At 40.7% G+C, this 21,414-nt stretch overlaps 1 protein-coding gene across 8 annotated transcripts in view; it reads right to left on the minus strand.

Moving 5' to 3' along the window:
- Positions 1-21,414, minus strand: part of Atg10 (autophagy related 10) — a 255,376-nt gene that overhangs the window by 102,055 nt on the left and 131,907 nt on the right. The gene's annotated exons all lie outside the window — the stretch shown is intronic.

Genomic DNA, 21,414 nt, shown 5'->3' on the forward strand with positions numbered 1-21,414 from the left:
TATTTGGGCTGGAGAATTTCTCCTTTGAAATTAAGGAAGGAAGACGCAAGTGGGTTTTGCTCATTTGAGCTTCTCATTAAAACAGCAACAATGAACAATCAGAAAGAGCTACAGAAGAGATGCAAACTTTATCAATATGAAAGCAGGTTGCCTGTGTAGATAAGTAAGATCTGCTCTCCAGATCTGTATCTCCTTTCCTGATTTCCCACTCACAATCAGTTCACGGGGAGACACTGCAGGAGATAACTCACAATGGGAGCTACTTATAAAATAGTTGTCACTAAACATCTGTAAATACTATCAATTAAATACAAAGAATTAAATAACCAGAGAGAAATCACTGAACTAACTATTCCAGATACAATTAATACATAAACAAAGAGGTATTCTTTCCCTTTTTATTTAATGTTAGCCATGAGTATCAAGATCTGTTGCAATAAAATTCTAACTAAATTCTTTCTCTTTGGTCCACAATTGGGTTATTTCACATTTGCAATTTGTTTCTCAACTTAATAAAGTGATTGTAACTTGTTGTTATGGATTGACATAGGGCCATATATTAAAGGCTTGGTTGTCAAAACATGGTACTATTTAGAGGTACAAACCTTAAAAGAGATAGATTTTCAGCAATTTTTGGTGGTGATACAACTTGATACAGCTTTTTGCTGAGGATAGTTCATCAATATTTCTTAAATTTAAAAATATATCTACTTATTGATACAGTGTTTTCACTGTTGGAAATTTGGAGCACAGAAAAACCAGATCATAGGACATGGAAGCTTGGATATTTGTTGCAGCTGGATTTAGTAGAAGGATATTATATAATCGACCTAAAATATTTAGCAATAAGGAGGGACTGTTTTAAAAATGGCAGCTCTGAGACAGTTCTGCAATGGCATATAGTAAAAGCACTAAGTCTACAATGACAGAGCAGAAGATGCAAAATTGCAAAATGTCTGTTAATGAAAATCTCTAGGACTGTATTAACATGGTTCAGTGAAAGGAGATAGAGGGTGAAGAAGAGGTACAGATGTGTGTGCTGAACATGATCACTTGCTCATTTAGAATGCTTACACACCTGTTGAAAAGGAGCTGCGTGCTGAGACTCACTGCTTGTGTATTTGTACGGTGTAATTCTCTTTAACTGTTTTAAATGACTAGGTATATTAGTCAGCTTTCCAACCAGACAAACAGCTGAGGAAAATCCACTTATCCTAGTTTCAGCCCACAGCTGTGTGGCTCTACTGCCTGCGGGTTTGTGGCAAGGCAACATGGCAGAGCCCTCCATGAGGCCTGTCTCATAGCTACGTAGAGCAGTAGGACATCATCTCTGAGAAGCTACGGTGGAGCCAGCATTTCACTGCTGCAGTTGCCCTGGGGCGTCGCGTGCCTGAAGCTAATCCCCACATGTTGGGGGCCCTCTCTTGGCTCTCCTGTGTTATTCTCTTTTTGTGGACTGAAAAGATGTTTATTCACTTCAGCTCAGGAAAAGTCACTCAGCAGCTGTGCTAAACCACTTCTCAATTATTACTTCACTGAATTTTGGCTGATACTCAAAACATAGTATTTTTAGTTTAATGTTTTGCTTTTTTCATTATGTAGTATTTTAAATATTTGGATTTACTTAATTTGATATTAAGAGTTATTAGAAAAAGAACTCAAAATACATTTATTTTCCTCAAAATGTTACTAAGTCATTAAATGAGAAGAAACCTATGTTCAGAAAATTATATTCATTCATGGAGCTAAAAGATTAAGCAGTTCACATTAATTATAGAAACCTTGATTTTACTGAATTCAATTAACAATAAGTTGACAGTGATCTCTCATTTAGTAAATCTGATATGAATTAAGCTTAACAACTAAATTCCATTAAGTAGGGATCATGCTGAAGACTCTTCATAGATATTTTATTGAAAGCAAATCTAAATAGAATGCTGAGCTTTAGAAATGAGATCTGTATCTCTATTTATCCTACAGGGAGAAGTAATTACAGGAGAATGTATACTCCTATCACCGATCATCTCTGTTACTGTCACTGAGCAGACCTAAGAATGAGCTGTATTCACAATGGCCCTCAAGAAAAAGAGCGTCAACTTGGTTGTGTTCTGCCAGGTCTTGGATTTAAACCAGTGGCTCAACAACCACAGCCATGACTCAAGGAGGGACACTGGGCCAGCGCTACTTGCAAGGCTATCTTGTACTATATCCATGAGCAGTCAATAAAGACTCCGATCACAATAGCAAGATGCGCTATGGAATAAGCCGTTTGCTGAGTTTCCTGAACCAGCACCCATACAGTATTTTCAGAAGCGAAGGCTGATGAGGCCTTTTGACATACCCAGTGAAAAAGCAGTTATTTAATAAGAAATGTTATGATGATATTTGAATAATCTGTGGGGTTTTAATTAACCAGCTCTCATGTTTCCCATGGCTCATCATTTTACCATGGGTGGTCTTTTTGCTCTCTTAATCTCTGGAGTGACTTTTGTCATGACCTCCATAGCTTTTGAGCTAGTGACTATCACAATTAGACATGCTTGTGCTATGTCTCACACATAAAGTGGGTGGTGTTCCAAGCAAGGTGGGTAGCACCGGAGCCACAATGGTCATGGATGGTTCATGGAAGGGCCCCCTTCCCCAGGACTGTTATCAGCAGAGCTACCAACATAAAAAGGGAAAGGGAGTTAGGATGCTTTGTTCCAATTTTTTTTTCAACTTTTTTTTTATTAGTTACATTTTATTAACTCTGTATCCCAGCTGTATCCCTCTCCCTCATTCCCTCCCAATCCCACTCTCCCTCCCTCATCTCCTCCCTGCCCCTTTCCAAGTCCACTGATTAGGGAGGTCCTCCTCCCCTTTCATCTGACCCTAGCTTATCAGGTATCTTCAGGACTGGCTGCAAAGTCCTCCTCTGTGGCCTAACAGGACTGCTCCTCCCTTGGGGGGTGGGGAAGTTAAAGAGCCTGCCATTGAGTTCCTGTCAGAAATAGTCCCTGTTCCTCTTATCATGGGGAACCAAATGGTTACTAAGCTACCATGAGCTTCGTCCGAGTAAAGGTTCTAGGTTATATCCATACATGGTCCTTGGTTGGAGAAACAGTTGCAGTAAAAAACCCTGTGCCCAGATAAATTTGGTCCTTGTGGGGCTCCTGTCCTTTTCCTGTCATACTAACTCCCCTTCTACCGAAGGTTTGGTTATGAGTCTTAGTATCTGCTTTGAAACGCTGCTAGGTAGTCTTTCAGATGTCTTCTGCGGTAGATCCTGTCATATGTCCAATCCACATCCCATTTGTCTTTCTGCATCATCATGAGCAATGTGGGTTCCCACGAAGAGGAAGATTATCCAGTGCAAAATTAACTCCTTCACTGCAGACTGAGTGCTGAAGGGCGAGACAGGAGGGTGGGACGTAGAGAGCTAGAAGAGTGCATCTGTTAGTTTTCTGGATGTTTATAGCTATCCCAGTTCTTATTTCCTGAAAGACCACACAGAGACAGCAGCCCTGTTAACGCCTGGGGCCGGAAAGCCTGAGTGCAGGGTACGACTGTGGAGGAGGCTGTCAGATTATCTGAGTCCATGCTAGACAGGCATCTCCTGTGCCGAGAAGAAATGCCACGTTACAGCACCCTGCATGTTTAAGGCCTCCAGCCCTTCTATCATCACAACAGTTTCCTTTCCTAGTAACAAGAGCAAACAGAAGAGGCGCCATACAGCCTTTTTAAAGGGCATGTTCCTTTCGTTTATGATACTACATATCTAAGTGTGAGAATTAGCAGGAGGAAAAACTTAAAAGTCTGAAATTCCTTATATAAATAGTGACTGACTAAAGGAAGATTTTCAGGTATTTTACAGTTCAAATGTCAGTTAGATGAGTTTCTTTTCAGTTGCCTTTTACATGTTACATAAGAAAGCAGCAATGGTTGGGCTGGAGAGATGGCTCAGAGGTTAAGAACACTGGTTGCTCTTCCAAAGGTCCTGAGTTCAATTCCCAGCAACCACATGGTGGCTTACAACCATCCATAGAGAGATCTGATGTCCTCTTCTGGTGTGTATGGCAGAACAGTGTTTAAACAATAAATAAATCTTAAAAAAAAATAAAAATAAAACAGCAATGGTAGGATTTACATAACATAATAATGACATCATTATGTCATTTGTTCCTTTGCTCTAAGAAGAATGTCCAATTACCTGGCAACTAAGAAACTGAGCCAGGACAAGCCCAGGACTCTGCCTCTCTGTGAAGACCATCAGATTCTTGGGGAGGCTGCGTGTTAAACAGATGTGTCCCTGGGCTCTCCCCTCAAGCTCTGGCTTCCATCATTCTATGCAGCCGCCTATTAGCAATGGTTCTGACGGTCTATTGTTGTGGTCAGGACCAGCTCTAAGAGGCCTCACATACATGCAAAGGAGAGACTTTGGAAGTCTACCTTTTTGTTCTTTTGGGTTAGAAGGTGGAGAAAGCCCAGTTGCCTTCACTAGCCAGCTTCAGGCTGCTCAGCCTCATCGGGCCCTTCTTGGAGGAAGCCTAACACGCCTCCCTTAGCCCTCGGCTACTGCCTGTGTCCCAGCTCTCTGGCCCCTCCTCACTCAATCCTACTCAGTCACCGTAATTTCCTCCTGTACCTCTTATTCTTTACAATGGCCATCAATGGTTTACTGGGTAACTTTCTATCAATTCCTATATTCTATATCAGATTTGTGGCTGATAATCCTAATCAACATGTGTCATGAATAGCGGAACTTGGGAAAGCACAGGAATAAATTTCATACCATGGTTGTACCCACTATTATAGAAGACTTGCCTTATGAAGCATTCTGAAGATCCAGAGAATTCTTTATTGTTACTTTGCTACATAGTCAATCAGTTTCCACTACATTTATCTCTGGAAAAAGTAAGAACCAAGAGTTATTGTTTATTATATAATATCCTCTCAAAATCTGAAGAATTTTTTACCTTCAGATTCCCCTTCCTTATATTATGTTATCCTTTTACTATTTCTTAGCTCTAGTTTCTCAGACCCGAAACCCTTTTCTTACAGGTCAGACAATCAATAGTTCAGGCTGTAGGAGGCTCCAGCTGTACCATCAAAGAGGTGCTAACAGCCCATAAATAATGGACTCAAGTCTTTGAGAGTGCATACTGCCCTTACGGAGGACTCAAGTTCAGTTCTCGGCAGCCATGCCAAGTGTTCACAACCATCTGTTACTCCAGCTCCAGGAAAACTGATGTCCTCTTCTAGAATTCATGGGCGCACTATCAGGTGTACACACATACACACAGAATTTAAAAAATAAACCTTTGAAAATGGACTCAACTACACACCAGTAATACTCTCTAAACAAAAATAAACAGTGGTCCATAGACATTTACCTGCCGACAACTAAAAATCCACCCAAAGGAGGTGATTTTATTGTGTTTTTATAAGCAGAGACTGACTAAAGGCCTGAGTGTACACCTGGTACACTCCTTTCACCCTCCTATTTTTTCCATCCTAGGATGTTAAACGAAATTACCCAAGAGGATAGGAAATGCTAAGCCTTAAAAGGGTGATAGTTAAATCCAGTGGGCTGAAGTTCAGCTAGAGCCATTTTCTAGAGAAATCTAGCAGTCCTTGAACTTAAGCAGTAAGATTTCAGATGTCATGATGAAGCAACTGCACATTTTTTCCTCATATGAATAAAGTTCTATCCTTGAATTAAAAAATGAATAAGAGTGAAGAAAACTGCAAGCGTGAAGATGATCAGGCTGTGGCGACTCAAAAGGCAGGCACCATGGCACCTCCAGGAATCTTGAAGCAAGCCTCTCACTACCTGCACAAGCAGCAGCACGGGGGTCACAAGAGCTCTGCTAAGGAGCCTTCAGAAAAGTATTTATTATGTCCTGTCCTCAAAACTCCTGTAGCCTGGGCAAGCCTGGGCTCTGTTTGCTTGCTTGCTTTTTACCAGAAGAACGCTACAGTGATTTCCAAGAGTCTCTACCATGCCTTAGGGGCAGTGTTTATGCTGTGGCAAAAGTGTGGGTGTTGCTCTTAAATATGTTATGTCATAATTAAGAGCAAAATGAAAATCTCATCTTTCTGTTGGATTGCCAGAAGACTCCGTAAATCTCAGATAAAAACACCAAGATTTTAATGCAAGTAGAAGAGAAAAAGGACATGGAATGTGGGTTTGAACTTGAGTTGTACTTCTGGCTCTGCTCTGGGGGGACATGGAGATCAAAGTTCCAATTTCTTTAGTTGTTAAACAAAAGCCCTCACGCCTACAGTACCTGGGGTGGTTTGAATAAGAATGGTCCCCTTAGGTCCATATATTTAAATGTATATGGAGTGGCAAGATTTGCAAGGATTAGGAGGTGAGACCCTGATGGAGGAAGTGCATCATGGAGGTGGGTTTTGAGCTTTCAAAAGCCCAGCCTAGGCCCTTGGCACTCTCTCGTTCTCTCTCTCCCTCTCCCTCTCCCCCCCTCTCTCTCTATCTACCTCTCTGTCTCTCTCTCTCTCTCTCCTGCCTGCAGATCTGGAAGCAGAACTCTTAGCTCCTTCTCCAGGACCATGTCTTCCTGTATTCCAACATTCTTCCCACCATGATGATAATGGAATAAACCTCTGAATTATAAGCCCATCCCAATTAAATGTTTTCCTTTATTAGAATTGCTGTGGACAGATGGCCTCTTCACAACAATAGAATACTGACAAATACAGTCCACTTATTCAATGGATATTAAATAAGACAGTGTATAAAACTGTCTGGCAAAAAGAAAGTTTACTATTAACTCATTCATTCATCAACAAATGTTTCCGAGTATCTCTATATTTCAGAACAAGGGGTCATAAAACATTCTCTTAAAGGGCTGGTAGCAAAAACTTCTGGACTTGTACACTATCAAAATGCTGAAAGCATGAAAAGAGCCTAGAAATATGCAAATTAGTGAGTTTGGCTTTTTTCCAACAAATTATTTACAGACCCTAATACTTAAGTTTAATATGATTTTAATGTATCAAGAGATACTGTTTTGATTTTTATACCATGTTTTTATAGCTTGAGAGCTATATAGAAATAGGCAGCATGAGATGTGTTTCATGGGAAACTTCACCCATGATATAACAAAAAATGGCCCCTAAATAAGTCCTGATGACATGAGGAGACATGCTAATTTGGAAGAGGGAAAACTAATGAGGCCTCACATTTAAGCAAAAAAGCAGCTAATAACCACTGGGAGGGAAAAATCAAGTCTTCCCTAGTGATGTGCCCCTACTAGTTATCCAGTGCCACGCGGTCAGCCCTGAAATTATGCACTCGAGCAAAACTAAATAGACTCAGGAGGTTTCTGTTTATATATTTATGTATACATATATTTGTAACAATGATAATTAAAGAAAAAGGAGCCATGAATTTGAGATGGCATGAAAGGGGATGGCATGGGAGGGGATGGAGGGAAAAGAGGGAGAGAGAAATGAATTAATCATATTTTAAGAGAGCTGGCTCCACCTCTCACCTGGGCAAAGCAGGAGAGCTGGCCCTGGTGGTGCAGGCATAGGAGAGCACCCGGCCCCAGATCCAAGGCTTTGAATTGGCTCACCCAACATACACTCCATCTATGAACTGCTGGAGTGCATGAAGGGGTAGAGGATCCCCTGACACAGGGCAACGACAGGATAGTTGAGAGAAGTCTCAGTGAGGATTAAGTATTGATGGTGTAGCAGAAGACAGAGGCCTCAAACTAGGCCAATAACTCATTGCAATGAATATTTGCAATTAAAACTGAGCAAAAGGGTATACACTGTGACACATCACAGCTTCCACAGAGAAATGTTTGTTTATAGGTAACTTTTCTTTTTGGTTTTCTCTTGGGATGGAGGTTGAAAGGGTGGAGGGTGGATTGAGAGACCAAAAGATTAAAAATGGCTATTTTAATGTTTAAGGCCTGAACTAGCTAGGTGGAGACATAAAGTTGCTAGGAAACTAGCCCATGCCCCTAGGGAGGGACATTAGATCATTAATGGTTTGGGGACCTTCCTAAAGCCAATCAATTCAAAATGCAGCATCCCTTTTGCCTTTTGCCCAGGAATCGCCCCTGCTTTGGGCATGTTGGAAGGGACTGGAATCTTTAAATCACCCAACTAACCTGAGCATGGGGCTCTCGGCTCTCACCACTTTGGCCGTGGGGGGTGTGAGCCCAAGCTGCAGCTTGTAACTTGTAATAAAAAAAATCTTATGTATTTACAGTGGAGTCTATTTATTCTTGGTCTTTTGGGGTTTGTGAAGTGAATACAACAGGATATGGAGGGACAGGGAGATGAGTGGGATTAGGTACATGATGTGAAACTCACAAAGAACCAATAAAAAGTTTAAAAATCTTTTAACTAGGCAGGTCACCAATGTTTTCCAGGCCCTAAGGTCTAGAAATCAGAGAGGACAAGAACAATATTCCACTTTGAAGTAAAGACAATGTGAAGATGAAACAATGTAAGATGATAATTACAACATATGTCATCAGAGAAAATGTTCCTCCTCTTCAGAATGTATATAATGTCACCTATTCCATAAATTTGGTTTGTAAGATTATAATATTTTCTCCAGGTCTTCCATGTATATAAATTGAGTTTTCTGTAGCCTTGAGCCTCTGCATATCTTAATTGCCCTGCTCCAGAGATCATGTTTATTTCAATGATCTCACGACCTTTCCAGGCAGGTTATTAGCCGCTGTTTTTGTGCAAATGCATCAAAATGACATCACTGAGGATCCCTTACTATTTTCTGGGACCATCCAAACTTCTTCCTAACTCTTGCTGCAGCCCACTGTAAGGCCTGTGGGTGCACTTTGCTTTGCTCCTATGTCTTTCTGCCACCAGCAGCAATTTCTTTCTCATCTTTATGCATACCTATATATACCTGTGTACAGGTGTTTGTACAGGTGTACAAACAGGCAAGCCCGGGTCAGTCCGTGGTGGCAGTGGGACATGGCACAGGTGTGAAGAGCACACCCAGATACCAGGTGGCAGCCCTGGACACGGCAGGTATGAGAACAGGCATGTGCTGGCCACCAGTCGGATGGCCTGGGGCACAGAAATCACGCCAACACGCCTGCATAGTCTGCCATGCCGTGCTGCTGGGGCACAGCAAGTGTGTGAACAGGTGTGCCCTTCTATGTTTGTGCAAGGTTGGTCTTTCATGTTCTAGGCTTTTCAGTAAATTACTAGCTAGCGGCTGACTCAGACTACCCCTAAGTGCAATATACACAGAGTGAAGTAAGTCGTTAGGAGCAAATATGTCCATGTTTAAAATAACTTACAGTTTCAAATGTTGGCAGGCAAATTTTGAAAAATCTCAGACATCATTTTCCTATTACACCTTGGTTTTGCTTATTTGGGTTTCTTTGTAGGAATCACTCAAAGCCCCAAGTTTGAGAAACAGCAGCTGCACTAACTGAACATGACAAACAAGGACTGTCCTTCTAAGGACACTGAAGAGGTCCACTGCACTGAGCTACACACACGGACATGATCTGGGCCTCCCTGCTTCTGTCTGGCCCTCAGTGCATTTTTGGATGTTTTGATAACCCAGGGCACCTGAGTCCCTGGCCAATGAGTGAAGCAGAGACACTAACACAAATCCATGTTCAACTGTCAGTGACGTAAACACAACAACAGCTTTTGTGCTGTTCCACATATCTGAGTGGGTAGTTTTGCAAGCACACTAGCACTCAGACTATTGCTCAGCAAAGTGAGAAGACAGTGAAACTCATCTTTGGCCTCATCTCCTTGACTCTCACAGCCCTCTCATCTGATCTCCCTACACGGAGTTTAACAAAAATCACCCACGGTAAATGGCACAGCCTGCATATATTAATCCCAGCAAGAGTCTTTGCCTTAAGTTAAAGTTTCCTGAATACAGATGTCTTCATGAAGCACCAATCATGCAGTCTGTTAGCCCGCACTGTGGTGTGTGGGGAGGTGATGGTGGCTTTCCTGGAATCCTTTGAATATGCCCTGTGGGTGTCTGCCCACTCTACTGAGGAGAGGCAAGCCCTGGTGGGAACTGCACAAAAGGGTCTGTGGATATCACAAGTCCCTTCTAACCTCCCTGAGATGACAGGACTTACTTCCGAAAGAGCCTATTTTTCTTCCAAATGCTAGACCCCATGTGTCCCTGTTACCATATGGGACAGGACCACCTCTTCTACTTACATTACTAATGAAAAATCAGCATTCAACACAGGTTTCCAAAGAAGAAAACAAAAGAAATTTAAGCTCATAATACTGAATCAATGTCTTTTTTTTTTTTCTGGTTCCTGATAATAACAAAGAATTATTTGCATAGTAAGAAAAATGCTAATTTTATTAAAATGCTATCAGATGAGGCGTTTAAACTAACTTCTAGTACTCTAAAAAATTATACTCGTGATTTCACTTATCAGTTCAACATCTTTGGGATCATTTGTGTACACAGTTGCCATATTTATAGAAAAAAAAAAAAAACCCAAATCCAGAGCTGACTTGTTTTCTAAATGAATTGAGAAGTTGTCAGTAAGAAGCATCTGCCACTTTACTGCAGTCATGTAAAAGCATTATTGTGCCTCCATAATGGACCATTGAGCAGACATTTTTAATGCGTCCTACCCACAGCAATATGTGTCATGAAAAGATAAGGAGCTATAACATAATTAATGATTTCAGTCCCTCTATCAGTGAATTTCATTGTTAACAGGTGAAATTCATCTTTACACTCAACATGACAAAAGTCTGAAAATGAGAAGAGAAAGTCTCTTCAGACCAAACGCTCATCTCCCCATGGACATCTGTAGGGAATCTGTAGACAAAATTTTTTGTGCATTAAAGGTCAAAGCAAGAGAAGAATCTTTTACGTGGACTTTGAGGCAAATATCTCAAATCATTACCAGCTTAAAAACAAACAAAAAAAAAACAAAAACCTTAGCTATGACGTTAAACTGACAGTGGACTTGAGCATGAGAAGCAGGACTGGAACCCTGGGCAGCAGCAATGGGAAGGCTGTAAACATCCACAGTGAGAGTCAGAAATCACAGACATGTTCCTGAAATAAGACTCTACTTTAATAGGATGAAGTTTAACATACACACACACACACACACACAAATGTGGTTAACGAACACACAAAAGTATGAAAAAAAAAGACCCTAAATTGAAGATCTGTGTTCTGTGGAGGTTCCTGTCTTAGCATGGGTTACTCTAAGAAGCATACCTTGAGACAAGGATTTGAATGCCAGTAATATATTTGGAAGTGATGTAGGGAAATGAAAACAGGAACGCAATCAGTACAAGTTATATGGATTACATGTTAACCAAATGAGACTCGTTCCGATTGGGACCCTCTAGGAGGCAGAAGAACAAGCTGCAGCGATTCCTACCTGAGCTGTCAGAAGTTGGTGTCCTTACTAAATCCCACCACTACCTGACGGTGAGTTACTCTGGGGTGTAAAAGTCACAGGGCTATCTCACCCTCAAGCAGTGTCTGCTCTGGCAACTAGAACGCCTTTGGGCAAAGCCACAGGCATTTGAATGGTATGCATAGGAACAGAAGTGGCATGGAGACAGAAATGAGTCTAGAAACTAACACAATAAACAATATATATTACAGAAACCAGGTCATAATCCCTTATCCATTGGGATTGTAATACTGCAATATCCATTACGCACTAAGACTGATTTGGTGGTAAAGTCTTATCTTTGGATAATAGTTATCTGTTCTACTTTATATGAATAGAATTTCACTAAAGAAGTATTAATGTTTGAGGTGTAGCCAAGACACCACTAAGAATGCAACATAACATAGAATTTACCTTTATTTTATAAAGTTATATAATTTTATAAACTAAATAATATATAATTTCATTATATTGCCTATGTAAAACTCTCCAAATTCTGAATCTCTAACAGAACATGGAGACTGGACATGTATTTTTTTTTTATGTCTTCTATCTTTCTGCTGAATTTGTCTTTAAAAAAACCAATAAATATTATAGGAAGAAGCATGTTAACTCCCATTGGACAAAGGGCAGCTACCACTTTAAGAAATCCAGGGAGCAAAGAAAAAGAGCTGACAGGAGAGGGGGTAGAATCTAAAGGTTTGAACTGGAGGAACATTTCCTCTTACTGAGATGACTGGAGTCTTCTATTACAGTGAACAATATTAATATTCCTACACAAAGTATTAGAAATCTAAACTTCTAAACTCTCTCAGGAAAATATGAGTATTAATAAATGTCTTATACATTAAATTTTTCAATTCATTTAATTTATTGTCAGCTCTCCATTTCAGAGTCTTCAGAAACTCAAGCCAATCATCTACATTATTACTTATAAACATGTATTCATTCAATAACACTTGTGTATATAGTATATGCCTAAGGTGATATACTGTTTAGATTCTTTAACGCAAAAACCCTCAATTGTTAATACCACAACTGTACAACGCAGTACAGGAGAGTAATTATATAAGCAGCATCAGAAATTACTATAACCATAGATACTGTGAAAAGAGCTACATGAACTTTGTACACATTCAAGAAATCAGAGATAAAGGCCTCAATCTGAGAAAGACACACGAAGTCTCAGGTTAAAAGATGGCACTTAACCTAAATAATGAAAGATTCTAACAGGTAGAAATGAGGCATAGGCTAATATGAATAGAAGTAAAAGGAAGAAAGATCTAATACACAAGATACTGAAGCCACAGATAAATTAGCAAATTATGCTATTTGGATGATATGTAGTATTATATAAGAAATCTAAAATAGGACAGGTTACGATCTTACCAACAGAAAAGAGAAAGAGTATAAGAAAACCATAAATCAATATTCCTCATGCATATAGACATGAAATCCTTAATAAAATTCCAGCAAACTAAATCTAACAATATGATATTGAAACACGACCAAATGAGATTCATCACAAGAATGCAAAGTTAGTTCAACACTCAAAATTAAATCAATTTAATTCACCATAGTAACCAAATAAAAGAGAAAAGCCATAGATGCAAAAAAAAAAAAAAAAAAAAAAAAAAAAAGCATTGAAAACCAAATTTGTGGTTAAAAACTTTCACCAGCCTGGAAACAAAGATCTTCCTCACATAAGGAAGATCTAAAGTGCAGGTAAAAAGAAAGGAGGACCTCCTGACCTCTCCAGGTCTTTCTATCTCCCCCTTCTTTCCTAAAATTCCCTGCACTCCTCTCAAAGTTTGGCTATAAGTCTCAGCATCTGCTTTGATACCCTGCAGGGTAGAGCCTTTCAGAGGCCCTCTGTGGTAGGCTCCTATCCTGTTCCCTGTCTTCTCCCTCCTCTGATGTCCATCCTCTTTGCCTTTCTGAATGGGGATTGAGCATCTTAGCCAGAGTCTTCCTTCTTGATTTCTTTAGGTGTACAGATTTTAGTATGTTTATCCTATATTATATGTCTACTATCCACTTATGAGTGAGTATATGCCCTGTAAAAAATCTGGGCACATGGGTCTTTTCTGAGACTGATACTCCAACCAAGGACCATGCATGGAAATAACCTAGAACCCCTGCACAGATGTAGCCCATGGCAGTTCCAAGTGGGTTCCCTAGTAATGGGAACAGGGACTGTCTCTGGCATTAACTCAGTGGCCTGTTCTTTGATCACCTCCCCCTGAGCAGGGAGCATCCTTACCAGGCCACAGAAGAAGACAATGCAGCCACTCCTGATGAGACCTGATAGGCTAGGGTCAGAGGGAAGGGGAGGAGGACCTCCCCCATCAGTAGACTTGGGGAGGGACTTGGGTGGAAAAAGGGGAGGGAGGGTGGGATTAGGAAGGGAGGAAGGAGGGAGCTACAGGGGAGACACAAAGTGAATAAACTGTAATTAATAAAAATAATAAATAAAGAAAAAGTAAGGAGGGGGTTGGGAGGGATGGTAAGCAGGTAAGAGCACCTGCCATGCAAACATGAGGATGCAAGTTCAGACCTCCAGCACTCACTCAAGCTAGGCATGGTGGACTGCATGTGCTTGTATTCCATCATTTGGGGCAGAGACAGGCAGATCCTGAGAGCTCATCAGCTAGCTAGCCTCACCAACAATGGGAGCTTCAATTTTAGTAAGAGATACTGCCTTGAGGAAATAGGATGGAAAGTGATGAGAAAAGATACTTCATGTCTTCTTCTGGCCTCTGTATACAAATGCATGGGCATATGAACCTTGTATATATGTATGCGCATTTATACATACAATATACATACACATACACACACATAAACACAGCCCCCAGTATTGTTTTTTAAAGAGAGAAAAAAAATCCTATCAGGGTTATCACTCTTAATAATATAACACCAAACAGCCTTTTGTAGAATCAGAGACTATCCATACTATCCCCAATTCTGCCCAACGTTGCCTGGGGGCTCCACTGCAGTAAGATAATAGGAGAGGAAGAGAGGCAAAGATAGAGGGAGACAAGAAGAAGGAAATGAGAAATAGAAAAAAAGGAAGGGAAGAAGAAAGGAAGGGAAGAAAAAAGAGGAGAAAGGAAAGGAAGAGAGAGGGAGGGAAGGTGTAAAGAGACTGAAAATGAAAAGGCAAAACTCTACTTCTAGAAAATACGGAATTTACATGGAGATCGTGTGACTCTGCAGAGCAACTACTTAAACCCACAATCATCTTGTAAGATCCCCAAATTGAAGGTTAATATACAAGAGTCAAGTGTAGTTTTATGTGTAACAGCAAGTAACTAAAAGATGAAAATTTTAGAAATTCCACTCAAAATAGCACCCAAATCATAAAACACGTAAGGGTCAGTTCAACAAAAGGCCTGACTGGCTCTGCACCGCTTTACACAAAGTGTTGCTAAGAGAATTCTTTTAGGGCTTCCATGATCTGAGAAATATGTCATGTTCATCCATCAAAAGACTGCACATTGTTAAGACATACAATGCTCTGAAAATTGGTCCAGAAGACTCAATACAGTTCCAAATGAATCCCAACAGGAGAGTGGGGGCAATATATACTTAAATCTACCTTTCCTTATGCACAGAATTGACAACATAGACATAAAGCCAATGCAAAGATAAAAGCATCAATTTCTTATACTAGACCACGGAGGTGTGAGGACATGGTTCAGTAGTAGAAATTGTGCCTATTATATGCAAGGTCCTAAGTTTGGTCCCTAGCTCCTCTTATCCTCCAATACAGGAGAAACAAAGAATATAAGAAAAAATATTTATGGCCTTATGGTAAGCAAGGATTTCTTAGGACACAAATAGAATGATCCTCCCAAAATACAATGGATTTTGTCAGAAGTAAATCTTTCTTTTGCCCTTACAAAAGTGGGAAATTAAAGACAAGCCGTAACATGAAAGTTCATAATATAAATCTCAGAATAAGTAAAAATTCTTATATATAAGAAGACAAGACATCTATTTTCAAATATGCTAAAATTTTGGACATATACTTCCCAAAGAAATAAAAATGGCTAGTGAACATAGGATATTACAATGGGATACCACTAAAAATTACCATAATATAGTTTGACAAAGATATGCTAGTGGCAATATGAAATGCTATAGCCATTTTGAAAATGTGGCAATTTATAAAAGTTAGATGTTTCCCTTACATAATAAACACATATGCCTGGGGAAGGCTGCACACCGATGTCTATAGTACTTTCACTCATGACAGCCCCATGTGAAAAGTAGTAAGTGTTCATCAGTAAAGGGTAGAGTGTACTCCACATTAAAACAAAACTTTTGATATCCAATAGAATGAAGGTGAATCTTTGGCTAATTACGCTAAGTGAAAGCCAGGAAGAGAGGATATACATTTTATCATCCCTTTCATATAAAGTGCAATACTAAAGGCAAGAAAGGAAGAACAAGTAACAGTAAGAATGCTTGAAAACAGCCATAAGGATATTTTATATTTACGTAAAATTTTATATATCATACATTAGACATATGACAGATGACAGACAGACAGATAGCCAGACAGACAGATACATAGATCTTAAATGAAATCATGTCATGTCACTTGGGCTGACAATAATTGCCACATGAGCCACAGACTATCTAACCAAAACCCCAATACCAGGCATAAGAAACCTCCTCTTGAGTTGGTTAGGGTATTCAAGAGACTCATAAATCAATATAGGTTATTTGTGTTGCCCGTGGTTGCCTCTCAAAGGCTGAAGGTTAAGTCTCTATTGCAGAAACACCACACACTTTGGACCCAGGACCAGGAATATTTGAGCTGGATGTGACCTGAAGGTCTTTTCTGGATGACTAGCTTTCCTATTAGCAAAAGGTGTCGTGTAAACTGCCAAGGGAGGGAAGAGGTCAACAGTTGTACATAGTAATGACACCTATGAATAACACAACGCACGGCATGCCAAGAGATTCCTAAAGGGGCAAGAGCAGCACTCAGAGTTGGTGGTAACTAACAGCTATCTAATGGGGCTAAACAGCAGGAAGCAAATCATGCCTGCTCCTAGAAAACAAGCCAACCAGCCAGAGCTACTGAGATCATGGCTTTTAGGGGAGAACCTAGTACCACCACTTTAGATCAGTACAATTTCTAACTGCATTCTACAACTATCCTTATTCCCACAGATATCTGTAGCTGTCTCCCCTCAACCAAGAATCCTCTGTTTGCAGCAGACAGACTATTAGCAAAGACAATTGGTTAAAATGCAGGGATCAATTATCATGCAGTGCCTAGCCGTAATGAACACAGAGCACATCTCATACACTTAAAGCTCAGGGAACATCATGGAAGAGGGGGAAGAAAGACTAGGAAGCCAGCTGTGATATTTTGTCTTCTGAAAATGGGAGGGAAGCTTCACCTATAATACTGCAAAAAAAAAAAAAAAAAAAAAAGTTGCCTAACCAGGATTCAGACAATGATACCACCAACAGACATGCTGACTTTTAAATCTCAGAGAGTCCTACCCCTAGACAGAGAACACAGGCAACTAGTGACTGCTAAGAGTGGGTGGATTAGTCTTTCCAAGGGATAAGCCACCTAACTGGTTATTCAAAGGCAGGTGGTCAGCCCTGAAATCATACACACAAGCAGCAGCATTAAACCAACTCATCAGGTTGTATGCATATATTTACACACACATGTATACATAAATAATAATCAAAGAAAGGGGCCATGGACTTGAGAGGGAGTAGAAAAGTATGGAAGGGGTTGGAGGAAAGAGAATAGGAGAAGTGGTGTAATTCCATTTTAAATGAAAGTTTAAAAAAATAAATAAAATTAATACCAAACTGTTATCAAAAACACAGCAGCTTTGCCAGGAGCTAGGACTGGACTACAGAGATTCAGAGGGTCTCTAAGGAAAGGCAGTACAATACTATGATTATGCTGGTACTGCAGCTTGGCAGTGTATGTAAACAGCATAACACAACCAGCTATCCACTTTAAGTAACAGGTCTATAGTAGATAAGCTACTTCCCAAGGAAGTTAATGAGAAAAAAAAATTATTCTTAAAGTGTTAGGTGAGGATGGAATGCAGGATGTAATCCAACAATTCTAGGAATAAATGGTATATCTAAAAGTAAAGGCAAAGGGCACATAGTGCCTTTTTATTAATTGTGTTTGGATGGACAGGTACAGATCAGCAATTTTGACACTGCTATGCATGTACACTAAACTGAATGACCAAGAAATGGCTCCTAATGACCTATTGTTATACTCATAGATAGTATACAATAGCGCATGTCTCAACCCTCATTGGAGAACCTTGTCTCTGCAGTAGATGGCGATTAAACCAGAGACCCACAATTGGTCAAGGTGGAGAGAATAAGAGACTAAGGGATACTCAGTCCTACATGGGTCATCTCATTATATCTCCTCTTGAGGACCATGCATCATTGTGGAAGAAGGAGTTGAAAGACTGTATGAACCAGAGATGGTAGATGATAATAAAGAGACAGTATTTTCTGGGCACAAGAGTTCAGTTGCACATACGAACAGTGCAACTTTGGTGATGGCATACACAAGAATGGAACAAGCTCAAGCCAAACCAAATTCCAGCATGGAGACGGGAGGTAGGCATGAAGTCTCATCTCTAGCTAAGGAACTACAGGTGATTGATTGCTGCTTTGAGAAGAAAACGCTTTAAGGTTGTGGTTCATGGTACATTCAGCCACCTCCCATGGAAGGTTACACATACAAGACTGCACAGGCACCACAGATTGTACTCAGAGAGGGAAGGGGGACAGAGAGGACACACAGTTGGGTGGGTAGGGAATGGGGGTTGGATGTGGGATGAGTTGGGCAAGGTGGGTGAATATGATCAAAATACATCATATGGAACTCTAAAAGAACTAACAAAAAATGAGAGAGAGAAAAAAGGAAGGATAGCAAATAGTAGAGGACAGTTTACTCTTTAGAGTTTAGAAATAAACAAGGGAAGAGGCTAGGATGATCCACGTGGCAATACACTATTTATGAGCATCCCCAGAAACTCAAGTTTCTCCTAGAAGTGGTTATATCCAGAAGCATCACTGGCTATGTGAAGACACATGCTCTTTGTCAGCTGAGAATCCAGAAGTAATGACACCTCAATAGTAATGAACACACTGGAGCCTATGATTGGGGTTGTACCACAACTTTCTAGGAAGAAGAAGCAGACGACGACAAAGAAGAAGAAGAAGAAGAAGAAGAAGAAGAAGAAGAAGAAGAAGAAGAAGAAGAAGAAGAAGAAGACAAAGAAGAAGAAGAAGAAGAAGAAGACAAAGAAGAAGAAGAAGACAAAGAAGAAGACGAAGAAGACGACGACGAAGAAGACGATGAAGACGACGATGAAGAAGAAGAAGATGAAGAAGAAGAAGACGAAGAAGAAGAAAAAGAAGACGAAGAAGAAGACGAAGAAGAAGAAGACGACGACGACGAAGAAGAAGAAGACGAAGAAGAAGAAGAAGACGAAGAAGACGAAGAAGAAGAAGAAGAAGAAGACAAAGAAGAAGAAGACGAAGCAGAAGAAGATGAAGAAGAAGAAGCAGACGAAGAAGAAGACGAAGAAGACGAGGAGGAGGAGGAAGAAGAGGAGGAAGAAGAAAAGGAAGAAGAAGGAAGAATAGGAAGAAGAGGAAGAGGAAGGAGGAGAGGAAGAAGAGGAAGAGGAAGAAGAGGAAGAGGAAGGAGAAGAAGAGGAAGAGGAAGAAGAAGGAGGAGGAGGAGGAAGAGGAGGAAGAAGAAGGAGAAAGAGGAAGAAGAGGAGGAGGAAGAAGAGGAAGAAGAAAAGGAAGAAGAAGGAAGAATAGGAGGAAGAAGAAAAGGAAGGAGAAGGAAGAATAGGAAGAAGAAAAAGAGGAAAAGGAAGAAGAGGAGGAAGAAGAGGAAGAGGAAGGAGAAGATGAAGAGGAGGAAGAGGAAGGAGAAGAGGAAGAAGAAGAGGAGGAAGAAGAAGAAGAAGAACAACAACAACAACAACAACAACAACCAGATTCTTTATTTAAGGATTCAAAGAACAAGAACAGGTAATGAACCTCAGTTCTCTGTGGTGCCAGAAACTGAGTGTAAAGGAAGGGGAGGGGAGTAAAATTGATGAGAAAAGAGGAGAATAAGAAAAAAGAAATAATGAAAAAAGAGGATGAGAGAGAAAGGGAGAAGCAAAAAAGGAGGCAAATGATACCAATATGCCACTCAGGAGCTCAGGAAAGAGCTATCAAAGCTGAGACAATACAAACAAGAAAACCAACAGCATTGCATTATAGTCTAAAATATAAAACAGGTATGTATAAGCCCATACTGGTTTTTAAAAGGATGACTGTCTAAATAGGTGTCAGAGAAAATCTTTAGTGCAAATTGTAAATATTTTGTGCATACACACCATTTCCAGAGATTTAAAGCATAAGTCTCAGATCTCAAAGAGGACTACAGAGTAAGGAATGTTCTCATGAAGAAGGTAAGATTGCAACAACTTGTGGCAATTACCAAAACCTCAACCTCAGTCTTCCTGCAGTTCTAATGCTGCAAATAGGCTTTGAACAAAACTCTCCCCTCCTCTGAGGGAGAAGTGTGGGAAAAATCCACAATGAACCAGCACTGTGCTGGCAGGACAAGGCCGTGATGCAGTTTGTTCACGGGTTATGGCTTGTCTCCAGGCTGCCCTCCAGTCTGAAATATGACTGTCTACCACACATGCACATCGGTACTGACTGTCCTGCCCCCAGGCCACAGAGAGGCATGCTCTCCCTTTGTAACCCGCACTAAAACACTTTCTGGGTGTCCGCTAGGAGAGATCCACTCTTCCGTCTTTTATGAAGTACCTGGCTTCTTTGCCCTAATATTTTGCCTTTGCACTGGTTGGTTTTGTCAACTTGACACAAACCTAGACATAGTTGTAAAGAGGGAATTTTAACTGATAGAATGTTCCTGTAAGATTAGCCTATAGACAAGTTTGTGGAGTTCTGTCTTCATTAATGATTGTGCGGGGAGCCCACTGACTGTGGTACTACCCGTGGGAAGGTAGCCCTGAGCTGTGTAAGAAAAACAAGCCGAGCAAGTCAGACAGCAGCACTCCTCCATGGCTTCACTCCAGTCCCTGCCTCGAGTGCCTGCCCTGACTTCCCTGGATGATGGACTTGAAGCTTTCCTCCTGAGTTGCTACTGGTCATGATATTTTATCACAGCAAAGACACCTGCCTTGTCCTTGTGCTGGACCCCTAGCCCTCAAAGGTCTGTCAAAAGTGTAGGATTCTACATATACAGCCCCGATTCTATTTACTCCTAAAATACTTTTTAGTGGACTCCTACACTCCATGTGCCCACTGCCCACCTCAAGCTGACGTTCTTGCTTCCTTCCTAGTCATTCTCATGACTGGTCATAGGACTACCACTCTAGGTCATGGGGCTGACTCGCCTGTACTGCTTGGGTCTCGCTGATTGCACAGGCTCTACCTTTCACTCCTTCTCAAGGCTTCAGCAAAGCACCTCAGATGCAGTTCTTTGAATCCTTAAATGAAGAATCTGGTTTCTCTTCTTCTCCTTCTGCTTCTGCTTCTTCTTCTTCCTCCTCCTCTTCTTGCTCTTCCTCCTCCTCCTCTTCTTCCAAATCCTCCTCTTCCTCCTTTTCCTCTTCTTTCTCTTCCTCCTCCTCCTTATTCCTCTTCATCTTCTTCTTCTTCTTCCTCTTCTTCCTCTTCCTCCTCCTCCTCTTATTCCTCTTCCTCTTCTTCTTCTTACTAGAAAGTAGTGGGACAACCCCAATCATAGGCTCCAGTGTGTTCATTATTACTGAGGTGTCATTGCTTCTGGATTCTCAGCTGACAAAGAGCATGTGTCTTCACATAGCCAGTGATGCTTCTGGATATAACCACTTCTATATAAGGAGATGCAGTGCACTCATTGTCTACATGCCAGTGTAGACAGACACACTCCCCATCATGGCTCTGGTACCCTCTACCCTATCCTTCTCCC

This window comes from Meriones unguiculatus, chromosome 2, assembly GCF_030254825.1.
Source record: "Meriones unguiculatus strain TT.TT164.6M chromosome 2, Bangor_MerUng_6.1, whole genome shotgun sequence".
NCBI classification, from domain to species: Eukaryota; Metazoa; Chordata; class Mammalia; order Rodentia; family Muridae; genus Meriones; species Meriones unguiculatus.